Source organism: Macaca mulatta, chromosome 2 (genome assembly GCF_049350105.2).
Source record: "Macaca mulatta isolate MMU2019108-1 chromosome 2, T2T-MMU8v2.0, whole genome shotgun sequence".
Taxonomy (NCBI): Eukaryota; Metazoa; Chordata; class Mammalia; order Primates; family Cercopithecidae; genus Macaca; species Macaca mulatta.
The window spans coordinates 96867292-96889452 of NC_133407.1; the positions used below are offsets into that span (position 1 = coordinate 96867292).

A 22161-nucleotide genomic window follows, 5' to 3' on the forward strand; every position below is an offset into this window, starting at 1 on the left:
CGCGCGAGGGGCCGCTTCCGGCCACCTCAGCCAGGATGGCGACCCTAGCGCCGCGCGAAGCCCCTCCTTTTCCGGCCCCTTCTGGGTGGGGGCGTGTGCCCGGGCTGCTATAAGTGGAAGTGCCCTGGAGGGTGGGACGTGGGTGCACCCTGTGCCGGATTTTAGGCTCGAAAACTCGGGGGCGGGGAAATGTAACCAGGACTCTCCCATCCAAGGCATGCAGACTGGGGAAGTTTCAGTGTACAAGGGATGAAATAGGGATGGAGTGCCACTCACGTTCTTTCTGCAAGTGCCTATTTGTAAGTGTGTGTATCTCGGATTTTCAGTGCTTTACCGTGGCTCTAGTGCAGAGTGCACGGTGAAGGCTGGGAGGTAAGACTGTGCGAGACAATTAGTAAGGGATGCTAGGGAGATTGAAATTTATTCTGGACATAAAGAGAAAATACTGCAGCGGGATTTAAGCAAGTGAGTGTCCAGACCAGATCTGTGTCTTCATGTTCTGGTGGTATTGTGGAAGATGGATTGGAGTTCGGCCGGCTAAAAGCTATAATCCAGTTTGGAGGATTATTATAGTGCAAAATAGGAATTGGGACCTGGCCTATTCACTGGGGTGTATCTTCAGTGCCTAGAGCAGTGCCTGACACAGAGAGGAACTCAATAAATATTATTCAATGGGTCATTATGGTAAGGGAGTAAGGACAGCAGATTCCATGGGGATCAGAGGAAAATGATAAGATATACTGAGGAAGTACAGCAGAAATAGGGACTGGTTGGAAGAAAGGGGAAGTTTTTTGGTTTTGTTTGTTTGTTTTTGTTTTGCTTTTTGTTTTTGCCCAAGTCAAATTTGACTACTGCCATGTATTTCTTCTTTTTCTCTTTTTACAGACTCTGAGCTTGCTTCCGCTTCTTGCTCCTTCCTTCCTTCTTTACTTCCCTTCTTCTTTCCTTCCTCCCCTTCTACCTTCCTCCCTCCCTCCTTCCCTCCCTCCTTCCCTTCCTGCCTCCCTTCCTCCCTCCCTCCCTCCCTCCCTCCCTCCCTTCCTTCCTTCCTTCCTTCCTTCCTCCCTTCCTTCCTCCCTCCCTCCCTCCCTCCCTCCTTTCCCTGTCTGAAATGCCTTCTTTGTTACCTCCATTTCTCCAAATCCTGTCCACCATTCAGGGCCCAGTTTAAACATCACCTTCCCAAACCTTCGTTAGTCACCATGCATAGAAGTTATTTATTGTCATCTCTGAATCACCTTAGCAATTTGTTAACAACCACGTATACAGGCCTATTAGGTGCCAAGCTCCATTCTAAGCATTTTTCAAATATTAATTCATCGGATTCTCACTAATGTAGGTACTAATACCATCATCCCCATTTTATAGATGATTGTGTCTTTTCTGTGGCACAGTTTGCTACTTACTGGCTGTATAATCTTGGGCAAGTTACCTAAACTTCTGCCCTTCTGTTGCCTTATCAGTAAAATGAGTATAATAGTAGTAACAGCATTGTGGAGATTATGTGAAGTAACGCACATAAGCATTTAACACAGTGCTTGGTACATATTGATATTCAATAAATGTTAGCTGTTAATTATTGCATATTTTTATATGCAATATACAATATTAGAATTGCAAGATGAACTGTCCTGGAATGCCTAGCACTCTGTGGAGATGTGGAGGAGGTGTCCTGGGACAAAGCACAGAACCAGGTCAGTACTCACCCATTCTGTGACCTTGCACAGGATGCTCAAACACTCTGGGCCACTTTTTTCCGATACTGTAGCCCTGCTAGGTAAGTGGTATTATTAGCCCCATTTTCCAGGTGAGGTTACACACAAGGAGGTTAAGCAACTTGCCCAACATCACACAGCTGGGACGTGAGCCCATATAGTATGACTCCAGAGACCGTGCTCTTAACCACTACATTTGTGGATGTTAATTATTATTATCATTTACTATACTTTGTACTATAATGTGTTGTGCTTATCTTATTACTCTTCCCAAACCAAACATCCTAAAAGCTAGGGCTATGTCTTTAACTCTTTTGAAGAGCTTCTCATAGTCAATACTCGATATATAATTGGCAATGAATAAATGACAGAATGCTTTACTTTTTTTCCCTGGGAAATAACAGTTACTTATTTTAAGTAAATATCTGACAGACTTTTCTAAATCTAAATATGAAATCTTCCTTTTAAAAACTTTTGAAAATATATACCCATTTGTATCATATGACTTACAAAAACTGAAAGTATGTGAATGAAGCAGGAGAAGATGTTTATTATAGCCCAGCTCAAGGCTGTTATTAGTTTTCATTGTGCCAAACATTTTATGTACAATATAATTTAGTCCTCACAAATCCCTATTAAGAAGGTATTATTATCCACATTTACAAATGGGAAAACAGTCACAGAGAGGTTAAATCACCTGCCCCAAACCACCCATCTGTTAAGTGCTAGACAAGAAATGAAAACCCAGATTTGTAAACTCTGAAGCAAGACTGCCTGGTTATCTGTTTTTCCTGAAGGTAGAGCGAGCCACCCATACCTAAAAGGACAGGGCTAGAGATAAAATAGTCCACTTGCATATTTTCCTCACTACAAGGATTGCCAGGAAGATATGCAGGAGATATATGCATGGAAAGGAGCATGCAGAAGATACATTAAATGAAAAGAATTTTGAGGGACAAATCTGTGGTAATAGGGCTGGATTTTAAGAACTGAATGAATGACAATACTGCTCATAAGAAGGAACAAATTACTGACACCATGTGAATGAGTCCGGCAGATATGTTGAGTGACAGAAGAAAGATACAAAAGATTATACATATAATATGATTCCATCCATTTGATGTTCAAGGCAGGATAAACTAATTTACGGTGATAGAAATTAGGACAGTGGAGGCATGGGGTGGTGTTGACTGGAAAGGGGTATCCAGGAACTTTCGGAGGTGATGGCAATGTTCTGTGTCTTGATTTGGATGTAGGTATACATTTGTCAAAACTTGTCAGACTGTACACTTAATAGCTATGCATTTCTTTTCTTTTTTTGAAACAGGATCTCACTCTGTTATCCAGGCTGGAGTAGTGCAGTGGCACAATCTCAGCTCACTGCAGTCCCTGCCACTGCAACCTCCACCTTCCAGGTTCAAGTGATTCTCTTGCCTCAGCCTCCAGAGTAGCTGGGATTACAGGTATGTGCCACCACACCTGGTTAATTTTTGTATTTTTAGTAGACATGGGGTTTCACCATGTTGGCCAGGCTGGTCTCAAACTCCTGACCTCAAGTGATCCACCTGCCTCAGCCTCCCAAAGTGCTGGGATTAGAGGCATGAGCTACCACACCCAGGCAGGTATGCATTTCATAGTGTATGAATCATACCTCAAAATTTATAGAAATAAAAAGGATTTTAAAAAATGAACAGCCCTTTAGGTATGGGAGGTGGTGAGGAGTAAGAAAGGTGAATGGACTTTGCTTTACCACTTGCCAGTCCCTAGATGTTACCATGTTATAGTGGGAGGGATGCAAACAATCATTTTTCTCATTTCATTATGTCCACCATGTAACTGGACAGGCAGACTTTTTTTTTTTTCTTTTTTCTGAAATGCAGTCTCGCTCTGTCGTCCAGGCTGGAGTGTAGTGGCGCCATCTCAGCTCACTGCAAGCTCCATCTCCAGGGTTCACCTCATTCTCCTGCCTCAGCCTCCCGAGTAGCTGGGACTACAGGCGCCCGCCACCTCACCCGGCTAGTTTTTTGTGTGTTTTTTAGTAGAGACGGGGTTTCACCGTGTTAGCCAGGATGGTCTCGATCTCCTGACCTCATGATCCGCCCTCCTCGGCCTCCCAAAGTGCTGGGATTACCGGGCGTGAGCCACCGTGCCCGGCAACAGGCAGACTTTTAACACATTCCTTACCTAAGCTTTTAAAAGGGACAAAAGGTATATGTGTTTGGTTTGGGAGATGATGAAACATATACTTCAATGACTATTGGGTTGGAATCTTCTTGAGAGAGAATCCTTCTTAGCCTAGACTAGAGTCTTCAAAAGCTCACAGTGCTTCGTACAGTTTCATACGTGGAAGGGAGAAGGATGTTCCACTGGAAAAGTAGATCTGCAGCTGAGCTGTCCTGGAATGCCAGCACGCTGTGGAGATGCGGAGGAGGTGTCCTGGTACAAAGTGCTGAAGCACGTCAGTACTCGCCCATTCTGTGACCTTGCACAGGCTGCTGAACCTCTCTGAGCCACCTTTTCCTCATCTTTAGGCCCTGACAACCCTTGTTTTGCCCATCCTCACAGAGTTATTTTGAAGTTCAATCAAGATTATAAATGTAAATATGCGTTTAAAATGCTCCACCGTTAAGAAATAAATATAAAATATTACAGACCCTTTTCTAAAAGAGACGTGGTGGAAAAATCCCAGTAATGAGGGTGACTGGCCTCTTATACAGACATTTCGGAATAGCTTACACATTCCTCGTTGAAAAAACTGTCTGGCCAAAAAAGATTAAATAAAGAAATGTCAAGTACTGACACTCTATTTGAGGCCAGTGAATACTTTGGTACGGAGCCAGGGTTATCTTGTTGGATTCCTTCTAAACTTGGCAATAGAGTCCTCCAAACTCTTGAATGCCTTCTTCACATAGGTGCTGAGTAACATGTCACCCCAGATCTGATGGTCCCCAGGCTGCATAGGTGCTTGTGTCTTCCCTATTTCTCCTGACAGTCTTGATAGCCGTGCAGCTGATCCGGCTTCAAGCAGGGATCAGAGGAAGAGCTTTGTCCCTATCCCTAGGCTGGGACAAATTGAAGGCTGGTTTTGTCAGAGCAGAATGGGCAGAGTGTGAGGCTTTGGGTCCCTCTGTGGGGCTGGGATTGAGGCAGGATGGCCAGGCAGATGATTCGATCTGACTTGGGTAATGAAAATTGTTTGTTACTGTTTGAAGAGTAATTGTGTAAGCAACAGTACTTCTGTGTTTGGCTGCCAGTGACTCACCAGTGTCTGTAATATAATACCAAACCCAGAGGAGGAGCAGACCCTGGCCTGCGGGGGAGGGGGAATGGCAGGGGGCAGAAGGCCCCCTACTCATTCTTCCCCTTCTCCCTCTTCCACTGTCCCACCCCCTCTCTAAACCTTGAAGGAGAGTTGGCGAGAAGGCATTTGCCACCTGGACACAATGAGGCCCAGTGCAAGGGGCGGGCAAGAGCCTGGCCAGGAGCCAGGGCCCTGGTCTGAATGGCTGTTGCCAAGGGGCTGCCAACAGCCCATCTCAATCCCCAAGAGGCCAGGCAAGGGCGGGGGCCCCAACCCCCACCTCCGAGGCCCACCTCACGCCATTTGCAGGCCGTGATCAGAATGTGCAGGATGCGGGGTCTTTGAGTGGCTGAACAGAGCCGTTTCCCCTCTGCTGGCCGCCGGTCCGCTTGGATTAGAGCGGCCTCTCCGGAGCCCCTTTGTGGGCTGCTTGTTATTCCGCACGCACAGAGCACTGTGCATTCATCTTTATTAGTTCTAATTGCTTCCCCATTCTAATGGGATCTTGATATTCCCATACAATTGAAAGGAAATGTATTCATTAAAATAATTCTTCTCCTAACTGCCGCTTCAAGCTGCTCCTCTAAGTGACATTGTCTCTCTAACCACAGCCTGCTGAGGCCTCTTATTAAGACTCTAGTCAAAAGCCAACTTTGGGCAGCAAACTTTCCTTGCAGGAGTTTCCAGACACTGAAGAGAGGGTGCTTTTTAATCGGCTCACACACAGAAGTTGGAGGCCAGCTGGTGTAATTGGGGGTGCTGCTCCGGGTGGATGGAGGGAGAAGGGCTCGCCTCCAGCTCTGCCTCCCATAACAATGACCCCTTTCTGCACACCACCCAGCTCATTTGGAGAGGGCTTCTCCCCCTGTCATGTGTGTGAAACTTCTTGTTTATGCCACAAGCAGTTACTAGGTGTGTTTTAAGCCCAAGGCACTGAGTAAGGTGCTGTGGGAAGCGTGGAGACAGGGCTGTAGATTCCAGGCGTTTACGGTCTTGGTGGGTGGCTCCCAACTCCAAGTCCCTAGAGTTAGGTATGAGAGGAAAGGCTGGCAGAGTTCTCCATGTTCAGAGAGCTTACTAGGATCACGAACTGAGAAAAGCAGGCTATTATTTCATAAATATGTTTGATTTAATAACCAAAATCTTTCAAGCTGTGGGACCATGGGGGTAATACAAGAAGCTTTTTGGGACATTGGGAACCACTGATCTATTTCAGGGAATAAGCTGTCATAAAAAGAATGACTACGTCAATGTGTGCTCTTGACATCAGTGGTATCAATAAAGTGTTATGGGAATTTGGAGGGGTGGAAGGGAGTATGTGCTGGGCACTGCACAATTGCTTGAATCTTATTTAATCCTCGGAACAGCCCTTTGAGGGAAGCATAATTATTCCCCATTTTACAAATGAAATTTAAGAGAAGTTAGATAATGTTTCCACTGTCAAGAGCTGGAGTCAGGATGAACACCAGCCTTCTGATTCCAAAACACAGGCTATTTTCACGGCACCTCTCACATCATATCTGTCTTGGGCGGTCAGAGGTTTCCTGTGGGAGGTGGTGTTTGATCCCCCTTGAGGCCTTTAGGAATAGTGGGTTGTCAACAGGCAGGGAGTGTGGTCCCAAAGGAAGCAAAAACACACACAGGGACTAGGAAGAAGCTGGCATATCAGGAAATGACAAGAGTCCAGGTGGCCCAGACGCTGGAGTGTGTGCCGAGGTGGAGGAGGAGAAAAGCAGAATGGTTTGTGAAGGCCAAATTTTAAAGAGCCTTGCTTGTCAGGAGTTTGGATTTTATCCTGTAGATAATTCTCCAAGGAGGATACTTGAAGCCTCCAGATAAACACAGTATTTCTTTCAGGGACATCAATTTTCCTTGAAGTGAATAATTTTAAACATCTTCATATTAAAAGAAATTCAGATATATCATGGAGTAGAATGCAAAATTCTCATGAATTTTTAAGAGAAAACAGGAGACTTCAAAGAGAGTTTGGGTGTGCTGGCAGGAGCTTCAGGCTCTGCAGTGCCCTGGGGGAACATAAGGCATTTCTTTTGTCTACTGTTGGTGTGCTTCAGTGGTAAAGATTGAGAAGCACTGATTTTACACAAACTGTTTTGATCCCAGGAATAAAATTGTTAGCTGTATTTCAAGATGGGAGGCAGGGGCCTGGAAGAGAGGTTGGGCAGGGTGGGGACTGAGGGCAAGAAGCCACTTAGGAGGCTGTTGCAATAAACTCTCCGGAGACATAAAGGGCCTGGGGGCTGCCTGGGCCTCAGAGCTCACCTCTTTGCCCTGGTACTTTTGGAGGGGGCTGCCTGAGAGACACCCACCTTGTAACTGCTCCTTTATTTTATTCTATTTTATCTTATTTTATTTTTTGAGATGGAGTTTCACTCTTGTCGCCCAGACTGGAGCGCAATAGCTCCATCTCGGCTTACTGCAACCTCCACCTCCTGGGTTCAAGTGATTCTCCTGCCTCAGCCTCCCAAGTAGCTGGGATTACAGGCGTGAGCCACCATGCCCGGCTAATTTTTATATTTTTAGCAGAGACGAGGTTTCACCATGTTGGTCAGGCTGGTCTTGAACTCCTGACCTCAGGTGATCTGCCCATCTCAGCCTCCAAAAGTGCTGGGATTAGAGGCATGAGCCACCATGCCTGGCAGCTCCTTTCTTTTAACAAACTCAGCGATAAGACTAAGATGGCCAAGGAGGCTATAGCAGAAGCAGTGGAGAGAGGGTCTGGGCCAGGAACAAGTCTTGCAGAGAACCTTCGTGCCCTGGCCTCTTCATCGATGATGCTGCCCTCCAACTACCTTCTGGCTCAACAGGCCTGTTAGCTTACCTGCTGGAAGGTGAGTGACTGGACCAGTGATTCTTGGGGAGCACTGCCTTGTTGCAGCATCCAGCCTTCATATGCTGGTGGGCAGTTTTGTTTTACCCAGTGTGGTGGCCAACACCCTATGGTCAAGAGAGACTCAAGGGAAGGAGGAAGGGGGGATAAGCATCCTCGCTGAAGACCAAGGCCGCGCTTGACTTCTCCTTGTCATCAGTAGATGGAGATAGCCCACCTCAATTAGCCAAAATCCCTAACTCATATGGGTCTTTCTGGAGGGGTCAGTTCTTATGTAGTTCATAATTTGTTTATTGAATCATCTTTGTTTTTAAAGCATTACAAAATAACTCAGTGCTTTTTCTCCTAATTTTTAGAAGATACTATTTATTGTAGAAAATTGAGAAAATCTTGACCATCAAAAATAAAAAAACCAAAACAGAAAAACACCTGTAATTCCACCACCCAGGAGCAACTACAGAAAACAAATACATTGGTGGGTGTCCTCCTCCAATTTTTCTAAGTACATACAATTTTATTTTTTTAATGGAGTCATTTTGTGTATACTGCATGTATACTTTGGCTTTGTATATGCATAACATATATTTCTTCACATACCTTGAGTCTTTCACTCCAATTAATATTTTCCTGTAAGGTAATTATTTGTGATTGAAGTTGCCCGTGGATCCCTTGTCACCTTTAATGCCTATTGTTATAGATTTAGTTTGTTTTCAGTTTTTCATTATTAAATAAAATGTGGGGAACTTATTTGTGGCAAAATTTTTCACAGGGAAATATTATAAATATTTTCTCTTATACAAGTAATCATTTTATTGCTGAAAAACGTAAGTTAAGGCAAGAAAACAATTAAACACCTGAAAAGTTACCATTCAGAAATCATATCTGTATACCTTTCAGTGCCTAGCCTCACAGATTTAATTCTGTGCATATGTTTATATCTATACATAAATAGATACATTGAATAAAGTCTATAAGTCTGGTATAGATACATTTTTATTAAAACAATACTATTTTCTAGCCTGCTTTTTCTTTTTCTTTTTTTTTTTTTTTTTGAGACGGAGTCTCGCTCTGTCGCCCAGGCTGGAGTGCAGTGGCGCGATCTCGGCTCACTGCAAGCTCCTCCTCCTGGGCCGACGCCATTCTCCTGCCTCAGCCTCCTGAGTAGCTGGGACTACAGGCGCCCGCCTCCGCGCCCGGCTAATTTTTTGTATTTTTAGTAGAGAGGGGGTTTCACCATGTTAGCCAGGATGGTCTCTATCTCCTGACCTTGTGATCCGCCCGCCTCAGCCTCCCAACGTGCTGGGATTACAGGCGTGAGCCACCGCGCCCGGCCAAGCCTGCTTTTTCTTAATAGATAATGACTATCCTTGTCATTAATGTTCAATATTATCATTTTACTGCTTTCTAATAATACATTGTATAAGTGTTTAACATTCATCCTGTTATTTATTTGAGTTTTTCCTGGACCGTTCTTCTTTTTCTTATTTTTTGCAAGAGTTCTTTAAATAGTAAAGATATGAAATTTTTTGTCATGTTGCAAATATCTTTCCTAGATTATTCATTTTTCCTTGGGACTTGTTTGAGGTAAGTTTTCAGTCTTTATTTTCATAATTACAAAAATAAAACATGGCCGGGCCCGGTGTCTCACGCCTGTAGTCCCAGCACTTTGGGAGGCCGAGGAGGGCGGATCGCGAGGTCAGGAGATTGGGACCATCCTGGCTAACACGATGAAATCCCGTCTCTACTAAAAGTACAAAAAATTAGCCGGGCGTGGTGGCGGGCGCCTGTAGTCCCAGATACCCGGGAGGCGGAGCTTGCAGTGAGCCGAGATCGCGCCACTGCACTCCAGCCTGGGCAACAGTGCATGACTCCGTCTCAATAAATAAATAAATAAATAAATCATGATTTTTATAAACATTAGAAAATACAGATAAAAAGAAAAACAATTAAAACGAAATAACCCTAAATCCCACTAACTAAAGGTAGCCACTATTAGTATTTTAGACTATATCTATTCTTTCCTATTTCCCAATATAGATGAGTAGGACCGTGTAAGTATGATATATTTTTAAAAATTGGGATTATTCTATATATAATTGTGACCTACTTTATGCACTAAATCGATTTTGAAAATCTTTCTATGTCAACACAAATTAATCTGTACCATTACGTATTAATTTTATTTTAAAAATAGATAATGCTTTTACACAGTTCAAAAATCAAAACATTAAAAAGCATATGTTGAGAATTCTTGTTCCCACACGTCCCCATTCACTTGGTTCTCTGCCTTCCCTTCCCATAGGTCACTGCTTCTCCTAGTTACAAGCAAATGCAGATATATATTCCCCATCCTTTCTTACACAGAAGATAACACACTGTATACACTATTGGGCACCTTACTTTTTTGTTTTTGTTTTTTGTAGAGACTATTACTTTTTAGCAGTTTTAGGTTCACAGCAAAATTGAGAGCAGGATTCAGAGATTTCCCATATATATCCTGTCTGCACACGTGCATAGCCTCCTTCACTATCAATGTCCCCCACCAGTTGATACATTTGTTACAATTGATGCATTTGCTAAAAGTATCCATTGTAACAATAATAAATATATATAATAAATAATAATAATGTATCAATTATAATACATTTGTTAAATATATTAACTTTAACAAATATATCAACTTCTGTAACAAATGTAATACATTTGTTAAATGTATTAACAAATGATAATAAATAATAATAAATGTATCAATTGTAATACACTTGTTAAATGTACTGATTGTAACAAATGTATCAATTTTTGTAACAAATGTATTGCATTTGTTAAATGTATCAATTGTAACAAATGTATCGACTGCTGGGGGATTAACATACAATTAACACATTTGTTACAGTTGACAAACATACATTGGCATCATTATCACCAAAGACCATATTTTACATTAGGGTTCACTCTTGGTGTTGTTCATTCTGTGAGTTTGGACAAATGTATCATGACATATATCCACCACTATAGAATCATACAAAGTATTTTCACTGCCCTAAAAATCTCCCGTGTCCACCTGTTCATCCCTCCCCTCTGGCACCTTCCTTAAAAAAAAAAACAAAAATACAACCAAAAAAATGGCGTATAGTGGAGACTTCCATATCAGTATATAGAGAGTTTCCTGGTATTTCATGGTATGGATGGATCATAATATCTAACCAGCCCATATAATTGGACATTCGAAATATTCCTGATATTCTGCTGTTATACATAATTCTATAATATGTACATATGTCATTTCTGTCCATGTGCAAATATATTTGCAGGAAAAATTCTGAGAGTAGGACTGATGAATCAAGGGGAAAATAGATTATCAGTAACATCAATAGAAAATATCAAATTGCCCTTCATAAGGATGTACCATGTTGCACTCCTACCAGCAAAGAATGAGGGTATCTCTTTCCCTACAACATTAGCAAGTGAGTATATTTTGGATATGTGCAAATCTGATAGGTGAAAAGGGGGTATATCATTGCAACTCCTATATAATTTGCTCTCCTGTTATTATAGATAAGATTGAACATTCTTTCATACGCTTAAAAACTATTTGTGTTTTTTTCTGAAAATGGGTACCTTTTTGTTGGGATATTGGTTTTGATTTATAGAAACAAATATGTATTAGAGTGATTGACCTTCTGCGAAATGAGTTGTAATTTTTTTTTCAGTTAGCCATTTATTTTTCTACTTTGCTTATGGGGTTTATCCATGCAGGAGTTTTAAGATTTTTATGTAGATGTATTTTTCAGTCTTTTATTTCATGACTTCTTGATTTTTGAATCAGTTAGAAAAGTCTTCACTGCTCCAAGATTATAAAAGAGTTCTATTATTATTCTGGCAATTTTATGGTTTTATTTTCCGCATTTATTTCTCTGATCCAGTTGAAATTTATCCTGGCGTGCTGTGAGAAATATTGATCCAGCTTCTATCTTTTTCCAGTTAGCCAAATGCGCTTTATTTAAAAATCTATCTTTGTCTCACTGATTTGATATTTTTTATAGACCAGATTCTCGTATTTACTTGGGTCTGTTTCTGTGCTTTCTAGTCTGTTCCATTGGTCTGTCTATACAGCACCATTTTTGATAGCTATATAGTATTGCTTTTTATGTGTTGCATAATTTATTTGACTAATTCGTTTTTGTTAAACTTTCAGGTTGCTTCTGGTTTTTCAATATTCCAAACAGTGCATCGGTGAATAAAATCCTGGCACACATGCATTTGTGTGTATAGTGAATCAATCCTGTCCTTTCCATTTTTATACATGGAATTTCTGGGTCAAAGATATGTGCCTCCTTAGGCTTTTTTCATACATATTGCCAAAATGCCTTTATACCAGTTTACACCCCCTCCAACCATGTGTGAGTGCAGATTCCCCTACCCATGCCAACTCTCAGTATAATAATTCTTTTTAATCATTGCCAATCTGATCAGCAAAAAAAGGTCTCTTATTGCCGTTTTAATTTGCCTTTCTTTGAATGTTAGTGAGGCTGAATATTTTTTCAATTTATGGTGGGTTTTGATGTACAGAAGTTTTTAATTTTTTTTGTAGTCAAATCTATTAATCTTTTCCTCTATGGTCTCTGCTTTTGTTGACATGTTTAGAAAGTCCTTCCCCATCCTAAGATTATAAAATATTCACTCATATTTTCTTCTAGTACCTTTACGATTTCATTTCCATCTTTATCCATCTGGTATTCATTTTGATGAATGGTGTGAGCTGGGAAATAACGTGTATTATTTATTTATTTATTTCCTGTATGGGTACTCAATTCTTTCATCACTGTTAAAAAGCACATATTTGTGTGTGTGTGTGTGTGTGTAACTATTCCTAAAGTGAACATCTTGAACAGCTGGACACTGAAGGGAACGCAGCTCTACACTTTGGGTCATCATTAGAAATATTAGCTTAGCAGGCAGATGTGGCACTTTCTAACAGATGTGAGCTTTTGAGTCAAATGGATTGACATTTGACATTCAAATCCTAGCTTTGTAGCTCACTGCTGGTGCAACTTTGAGCAAACCAATGATCCTCCCTGAGTCTTGGTTTCTTCACCTATAAAATGGGATAATAATACGTATAGGACTGTAATGAGAATTAAATGAGCTAATGTTTGTAGCGACTGTCTACACATGCCTTTCACATCATGGACGGTCAATATTTATCACTTGCCCTTTACACTGCAACCATCATGCTCCCTTCTCCCCATCAAGTGAGCCCTCAGGCCTTGACTGTAAATAAGATATGCTGGAGTGGGGAGAGGTTGGATGCTGTGCTTGCTTTTTATAGGTTTTCTATCTTTACCCTGTGATCAGACTTCCATGTGTTATGTCTTGCTGCTTTTAGTGTCTTTTCATTAGCAGCCTTTCTCTCCCCTTCTAAAAGTACTGCTTTTAATCTTATAACAGCTAGAAAACCAGACAACAGGATTGTTCGAAGTATATATAAATTAAGAGTAACTGGGATCTGAGTGAGAGCCCGAGGGCCTCTCCTATTGTATAACGTGGTGGTTCTGGGCTCTGGCTGTATGTTAGAATCACCTGGGGAGCTTTGAAAACATATCCATGCCTGGGTCCTACTCCAGACCAATTAAATCAGAACCTCTGGTGGTGGGGCCCAGGCATGGGTGTGTTTAAAAACTCTGCGGGTGATTCTAATGTGCACGCAGGGCTGAGAACCATTGCTTGTGTGCACAGGCTTTGTGAGATCCACATTTACTGCTGAGAGGTTTTTCCCTCTGGTTCTCTCCCAAAGCGTGCCCCAAGTTGGGGCGGCAGCTCTGTGGAGCAGAAGGCCAGATGGTGGAGGTATCAGCGATGTTTAGGCTGCTGCTGTGCTTGCTAAAGTGAACAGCCCCAACACTCAGGTCTGTGTAAGAGCACGTTCCTCAGGGCTTTCGGAGATGATGTCAGTTTGTCTTTAAGATGGAGCTGTTTTAGTCCCCGTCCTGATGCAGCTTCCCCTACCTCTAGAGGATCCCTGGGACCATGCTGACTTTGACTCCTGAGGAGAGTGGGAGATAATGAGAAATAAATCTTCAGAAAACACCTTTAGTTTTTATTTCTATTTTATTTGCATATTTGTTCTCTTTTTCTCTTGGCTCCTTCTCTGTCCTCAAAAACTTATGTAGGTGATATAGTTTGACTGTGTCTCCACCCAAATCTTATCTTGAATTGTGGCTCCCTTGGGAGGCCAAGACAGGCGGATCACGAGGTCAGGAGATCGAGACCATCCTGGCTAACACGGTGAAACCCCGTCTCTACTAAAAAATACAAAAAACTAGCCGGGCGAGGTGGCGGGCGCCTGTAGTCCCAGCTACTCGGGAGGCTGAGGCAGGAGAATGACGTGAACCTGGGAGGTGGAGCTTGCAGTGAGCTGAGATCCGGCCACCGCACTCCAGCCTGGGCAACAGAGCGAGACTCCGTCTCAAAAAAAAAAAAAAAAAAAAAAAAAAGAATTGTGGCCCCATAATTCCCATGTGTTGGGGGAGGGACCCAGCGGGAGATAATTGAATTACTGGGGAGGTTTCCCCCATACTGGTCTCGTGGTAGTGAATCAGTCTCATGAGATCTGATGCTTTTATAAGGGGTTTCCTCTTACATTTGGCCCTCATTCTGTCTTGCCTGCCACGATGTAAGATGTGCCTTTCACCTTCCGCTATGATTGTGAGGCCTCCCCAGCTATGTGGAACTGTGAGTCTCTTTTTCTTTATACATTACCCAGTCTCAGGTATGTCTTTATCATTAATGTGAAAACGGACTAATACAGTAGGTGACATGTGTCCAGCCTGCTTGGTTCCCAACTTTGCTGGATCTATTCTATCTGTGGATGGAGCCACTCTCTCCCAAATGTACACTTACCATCAACTATTGGTGGACCCACTTTGTCTCCTGGCAAATAGATAAAAAATGTGCTCCCTATAGCCTACAAATTGGGCACCAACATCACAGCTCCTTGCTACGAAGTCAGCCTTCATGCTATTCTCAAATTCTAATAACCTGCCTGGGGGCTTAGCCCATGGGCTTGAGACCCCTTCCTGGTGTTTTGCCTGGTTCATCTAAAACTAGGGCCTCCCTGGCTCCACCAGATCCTGTGGCGGAAAAGTCGCCACCTTTTCTAATGAATTAAAGCCAATTCCTGCAAGCTTAGCAATGAAGAGAGCGTCTCTGTGTGGAGAGGGTTGACTAGAATTTCTCCTTGAGATTTCTCACTCATCATCCCCACCCTTCAACACACACAGGCCAGCTGAGACCAGGCTGGATTCCTCAGACCAGCCTTTACCACAGGTTGGGGGAAAAACAGAAATAAACAGAGAGAGTAACATGAGCCCATAAAATCTTGTTTACAAGATACGGCTTGATCGTGAGGGCTCAGGGCCTGCCCTCACCAGTGTGGGGGCTGCCTCTGCGTGGTCAGTGCCATGGCACCAGCCCTGGCCTTGGGGCAGAAGCTGGGACAGCTGTGCTCTTGAAAGTTCAGATGGACCCACTAAATAAAGAATGGAGTTGAGAAGAAGACGAGAGTTCCCCTTGTGTCTGATGCCACCATCTGAATCACAGAGTTCTGCATGAGGATCTGTCTCTTCCCGGGATGATTAGAAATGATTGCTCTTTTTAGTGGTAAATAAGCCTCAAGGCTGCATAGAGAAGGAATGGGGTGGGCAAACACTAGCTTACTACCTCACCCCAATGCCTTGACCGGTCTTGCTAGAAGTGCGGTTTTGTATCCACAAAAGACAATGACTTTTCTTTAGATACGTTCAGTTGAGAGGCAAAATGTTACAGCATTGTGAAATACTCTGTGATGTTCACGGCAGAGCAAGAGGTGAGCAAACTGAGGGTTATTTGCAAAGAATGCTGATGATATTCTTTTCAAAGAGCTCCCAACAATCATCCAGGGAGGAAAAATACAAGGGTGTATCAGTTTGGAGAGACTTTTTTTTTTTTTTTTTTTAAACTTGGAAGTCTGTGCAAAAGCTCTGTCTGTTTTGGTGCTGATTTCTTCTTCACTGTCTTCAGGAGAGATCTCATCCCCTGTCCATTGGGGAATGGCCTTGCTCTATGGCCCCCACCAAACAAAAACATAGCAGAACACAGCAAAACAGCAGGGTCTGAGTGTGAAGTGCTGATAGAGTTCCCTAACGCTGACTTTGTCTGCTCTGCATTTCTGGAGATTGTATGCCTGTCATCCTGCATTCCTCGGTAGGCTTCCTATTGGATAATCCCATAAACTCTGGCCCACTTGTCTTCAATGGGGATAGTACTGCCCCCTAGAGGCACTTTAGAAACGTGTGGTGGTTGTTACATTGGTTGGGGGCACTACTGAGGTGGAGGTAGAGGGGAGCAGACTTCCTGCCATAGGCAGGGCAGTCTTGTACAATGAAGATTTCTCCTGCACATCTCCTGACATTTGAAAGCTCCACCAGATGTTCATGTAGGTAGAAAACCTCTTTATATTGGTTTGAGCCTAGAACCTAATTCTAATTTGCATATAAACACAAAGTACTTCTGTACAATTTCATTTATTTATTTATTTATTTATTTATTTAGAGACGGAGACTCACTGTCGCCCAGGCTGGAGTGCAGTGGCATGTTCTTTGCTCACCTCAGCCTCCACCTGCTGGGTTCAAGCCATTCTCATGCCTCAGCCTCCCAAGTAGCTGGGATTACAGGTGCCCACCACTACCCCTGACTAATTTTTTGTATTTTTAGTAGAGACGGGGTTTCACCATGTTGGCCAGGCTGGTCTTGAACTCCTGACCGTAAGTGATCCACCCTCCTGGGCCTCCCAAAGTGCTGGGATTATAGGTGTGAGCCACCGGGCCCGTCCCCTTTGTACAATTTTAATATGCACTGAATTTTTAATGAATGCTACCATCATATAAATGGAAAGAACACTGTATTTTATCTTTGCCAGGAGTTGTTTACCATTTTAGAAAACCACAATAACAACAATAATATGTTCATAGTATTTGAGTTGCCAAAACAACCCACCTCTATTCATCTGCATTTGTAGATGAGTAGTGATTCTACATATCTGTATGACTGTATAATTCTTATTTAGTCTTGTTTCAGAACACCAAATATAAAGAAGTACCCATAATGTTCCAGTGAATATTATTTTACCTCTCTTACATTCAAGCTTATTTATTACAAATAGGTGCAATCATTTGACTACATTATCTCTTCTAGTGTAGTTATGCCCAAGCATTTCTAGATTGCAGTGCATATTCGTTTATTCTAAGTTATTTTCCTTTTTGTTCATTATCTTATAGTTAGGGTGGTATATTGATTTTCTAAAAAATATGTGCATAGATGGGTTATATCATCTATACATTTCATTTCAGAATAGTCAAGGTGGTCTTACAAAATATTTGATGTAAAAATGGGAGCACTGGGTCTGATAGGGTTGGGACCCAGTGCTCTAGGTGACCTCATGGAGGATATTTGATTTTATCTAATTTTCACAGTAACTCTTTGAGCTAGGTCCTATTATGCCCACCATTCTGCACCGGAGGAAGCCGAGTAACAGAAACATGAGGTAACTTGCCTAAGGCCAGATATCTAGAAAATCCGGGAGCGAGAGCTCTAGAGCCCTCTTGCTATACCAGTTCACTATTCTGCCTTCCACCCACCATGTCTGCCCCCTCTTCCATGATTTGCCCAGGTGCTGCAGGGCCTTTCTACCTGGAAGCCCACCCTCTGTCCCCAGAAGCCCACCCTCTGCCCCGTTAGCCTTCTTCTTCTTCTTCTTCTTCTTCTTTTTTTTTTTTTTTTTTTTTTTGAGGTGAGTCTTGCTTTGTTGCCCAGGCTGGAGTACAGTGGTGCAATCTCAGCTCACTGCAACCTCCGCCTTCCAGGTTCAAGTGATTCTCCTGCCTCAGCCTCCTAAGTAGCTGGAATTAATAGGCACGCGTCACCACACCTGGCTAATTTTTTGTATTTTTAGTAGAGATGGGGTTTCGCCATGTTGGCCAGCCTGGTCTTGAACTCCTGACCTCAGGTGATCCACGCTCTTCGGCCTCCCAAAGTGCTGGGATTACAGGCGTGAGCCACTGCGCCCGGCCCCTGCTAGGCTTCTTGCAGGGTTCACTGGGGACACTGACTGGAAGGAAAAAAATGACTTTTCCCTTTTGGATAGAATTTTAACAGAATAAATAAAAGGGAAGAATTTTGCAAAGAGCAGATCCCCAATAAATTTTGCTGAAAGAATGAATGAATGATTTGGTAATGTTTTGGGGAGAGTACTGCTGGGTCCTTTGGAACAGCCCCTGGGCTTTTTATTTATTTATTTATTTATTTTTGAGACAGAGTCTCCCTCTGTCGCCCAGGCTGGAGTGCAGTGGCACCATCTCGGCTCACTGCAAGCTCTGCCTCCCAGGTTCACGCCATTCACCTGCCTCAGCTTCCCGAGTAGCTGGGACTACAGACGCGCGCCACCACGCCCAGCTAATTTTTTGTGTACTTAGTAGAGATGGGGTTTCACCATGTTAGCCGGGGTGGTCTCGCTCTACTGACCTCGTGATCCACCCGCCTCGGCCTCCCAAAGTGCTGAGATTACAGGCATGAGCCACCGCACCCGGCTACCCCTGGGCTTTTAATAATTGATTTCAGCAACCTAATGTGAGTTTCCCTGGGGTTGATGCCCGGGTTCGCAGGGCTGTCAGCTCAAGGAGGAACCCTTCCACTGTGTCCCCGCAGGCTGAGGGAGGCTGTTCACTCCTTTTTCTCAGGAAGCACAGCTGTTGAAACACAGATCAGCACATCTCCCTTGCTCTCTCCCCATGCACACTGACATGGTTTTCGGGTCCTGGGCTTGGGGGTCTTCTTTAAATAACAGCCTATCCTCCGGCCCTTTGGTCTGTGATCTGACTGACCCCCTGGGCCCTGGTTTGATGAACACCAGCTCCTACAACTGACAACCACAAAGGGATGCTGCACTTTTCCCCCGTGGGTCTCGGGCAGGGTCTCACTCTGAGCTATGATTTCTTCTTTCCTTCACTCAGCAAATGTTTTCTGAAGACCTGCTTTGTGCCAGATTCTGGGGTGCAGGGATGAGCAATGACACAAGGTCCCCACCCCACACTGATCTCAGGTGCTTTCTTCCTCAACTAAACCCTATACCCTTGCTGGAGGTGACTTGGGGGGGCATCCCTCAGCAGAAGCCAGACTCCCCACTCTAACCCATTCCAAACCTTCCCCTCAGACCCACGAAAGACACTCAACTTCAGTCACCCTCTGCAGACTTAGATTTAGTACAAATGACTGGCTTTTGCAATAGTGTGGGAAGAGCTGCCACAGGAGCATACAGAAGCTCTGGGAGCCCAAGGGGAAGGGCAGCTGAACCAGCCTGGGGAGAATAGGGAAGCCTTCCTGGAGGAGGGGATGCCTGAGTGTAGTCCCAAGGAATGGCTATGATTCGGCAAAGACAAAGGATGAGTGCATTAGTCAGGGTCCTAAAAGGGAACAGGCCCCCTTAAATTAGCGTGATTTGGGGAGGGTTTATAATAACCACAAAGAGGTTATTTGCAAAGGTCTGGGCAGAATGTGGGAGAACAACACAAGATAGTACAGAAACTCAGGGTCATGGGCAGCAGAGCTCTTCCCACCCTAGGCCAGAAGACATGGGAGAGGGGCAGCCTGTACCCTGGAAAGAGGGAGAGTCTGTCGTTCAGGTCACCTTGATAGGAGTGATCTTCCCTCTAGGGATCAGCCGGCCCGATGCAACCTTACAAGGAGGGAATCAATTGCCTTGACCTCATTCTTTCCTGTCTTTCAAACTCTTGCTGTTGGTCCCCATTGGCCAAACCCAACCAGGAGCCAGAGGGCACTGGAGTTGATGATGTGATCTATACAGGGCAGACTTTGGGGCACAGAGCAGGCTGGAGAGCGGATCTGGCGTGGTAAGCAGAAGATATCCAGCATGCTGGGTCACAGAAGGCCTTTCTAGGAAGAGGAGAACCATTTGTGAAGGCCCAGAGGTATGCAAGAATGTATAAGTTGGGGAAATGCTTTCTTTTTTTTTTTGAGACAGAGTCTCACTCTGTCGCCCAGGCTGGGGTGCAGTGGCCAGATCTCAGCTCACTGCAAGCTCTGCCTCCTGGGTTCACGCCATTCTCCTGCCTCAGCCTCCCGAGTAGCTGGGACTACAGGTGCCCGCCACCTCGCCCGGCTAGTTTTTTGTAGTTTTTAGTAGAGACGGGGTTTCACCGTGTTAGCCAGGATGGTCTTGATCTCCTGACCTCGTGATCCGCCCGTCTCGGCCTCCCAAAGTGCTGGGATTACAGGCTTGAGCCACCGCGCCCGGCCGGGGAAATGCTTTCTTTATGTCTGGAGTAGTGTGAGTAGGGATGGGGGCATCCATCATGAAAGGCCTTGCATGTCTTTCTAAGGAATGTGAAAATTTATCCTAAAGGCGATGGGAGCCACCGAAGGGTTTTCGGCAAGAGGTGACCTGCTCAGATTTGTGTTCTGAAACGACCACTCTCGCCCTAGTGTGGACGTGGTCTGGAGGAACACTTCAGACTAGAGATGGTGAGGCCTGAACCAAGACAATAGCGATGGAGAAAGAGGTGGATTGATTTGAGAAATGTTGAGGAAGTAGTCTCAAAAGGCGTTGAAGGACTGGACATGGAGGATGAAGGAAAGGGAGATGTCGAGAGCAGTGTCTGGGTTTCCACTTGAAGCTCAGGCCGGGGAGGGAGTGTGAGGGAGCAGTTTGCCTTTCCAACTGTTGCTTCCTCAGCTTTGCTTTCTGGATTTGGGAGAAAGCTTAGATTGGCCCTCATTAGCAGGACCTCAGGCTTTCAAGGGGGCCTTGGAGGGGCTTCCTAGCCATGCCACAGGTTGGCCTCCCTTGGTTGTCTCAAGACACACCAAGCTAGAGAGCAGGCAAAGTCACCTTTTGCTGCTGCCCTGGGACCTACTGAGCTGGGACCTGCTCCTCTCCCACCCCCTGCCCTTTCCCATATGGACAGGGGATGTGTTTTAACTTGCTTCATTGCAGGAGCAAATGAGGTCCAGCTGAAGGGAGGAAGCCAGCCATGGCGGCAGAGCACAGGCTGTGTGAGCTGGGGCGAGAGCGGGGGCCCTGTCACCCTCAGTTTCCTTCCACTGGCTTTTCAGAAAGCTCTGGTCCCCATAGGCTCAGATTTCATCCCTAGCAATTCTGAAGAACCTGCTATCCAGTAACAGGTCCCATTCCTTGGAGTTCTCTGCCTAGAAACCTGGAATAATTTTCTTTTGTTGCAGAGGAAAATGCTGAGGTTGTTCTTTCATGGTCTAAGAACTTGAGTAGTCATGGCAACGCATGAGGGTGGGGTGGGTGAGTTGGGGGCGTCTTAGCAGCATTTCGTTTCAAATGCCAGATTAAAGGAAAAGCGTCTTTGGAGTTCGCCTCATTAAGACATAGCTCGGTGCAGGCTTGTTGGATGGTTCTCCAGCTCATCATTTTACACATTACATTTTCCCTACATTTTTTCATTTGATGGGCAGTCTTCTGGGACTTCTTCCTGAGAATTTTGGCTCCGAGACTTCTCCAAGAATTTCAGCTCATTTCTGGCAAGAGCGTTAGTGGGGGTGATTCTTTTGTTCCTATCGGGGACCTTGTCTTATAAGTCCTTTGCTTCCAATGGGACTGCCACTTTAAAAAACCAAAGGTAACATGTTTATTGAGGGTTTGTTCTGTCTACAGAAAGAAAGATGGCGATTGAGCAGCCATTTCCTTTTCACACTACACTTTTGGTCCAGGATCTTTCTCTCAGAGTTTGGCCAGGTCAAGCCCAACGCTGGCTCGGGGCATCTAGGCCATCCTTCTGACTGCCCTTCCGGGGTGCGTCTTGGAGAAAGTAAAGGTGGAAACGTTTAAACCAGACACTGGCCTCAAGTGCTTTCTTCCTCGACTGAATCTTATCCCCTTGCTTGAGCTGACCTGGGGGTCCTCCCTCTTGAGGAGCCAGACTCCCCACTCTGCTCCAGTCCAAACCTCTCCTATACCCGCAAAAGATACTCAACACGTTAGAGTTGCCCAGTTATCAACTAAAGTACTTCCCAAGTCCTCATGTATGCTTTCTAGTTATCTCCTAGATTCTCCTTGTGATGAATGTTCTTATTAATCATAGCCCCCACGTGTTGAACACTTACTAAGAGGCCAGATTTCTATTTATCACCTAATTTCATAGTCACCAACAACCCCATGAGGCAGGTACTAGCAGCCTCATCTTACAGAGGAGGGAACTGAAGGCCCCCAAAGCTCACTT

At 44.3% G+C, this 22161-nt stretch overlaps 1 protein-coding gene across 11 annotated transcripts in view; it reads left to right on the forward strand.

Annotated features, from left to right (window-relative positions):
• The window catches only part of VPS8 (VPS8 subunit of CORVET complex), a 388385-nt gene that overhangs the window by 44345 nt on the left and 321879 nt on the right, over nucleotides 1–22161 (forward strand). For 4 of the 11 annotated variants that reach the window (XM_077991934.1, XM_077991941.1, XM_077991930.1 and 1 more), the window contains one exon: nucleotides 3043–3178. The exons of the other annotated variants lie outside the window; for them this stretch is intronic. The gene's annotated coding sequence lies outside the window, so the exon portion shown is untranslated. The remainder of the gene's footprint in view (nucleotides 1–3042; nucleotides 3179–22161) is intronic. 11 annotated transcript variants of the gene reach the window in all.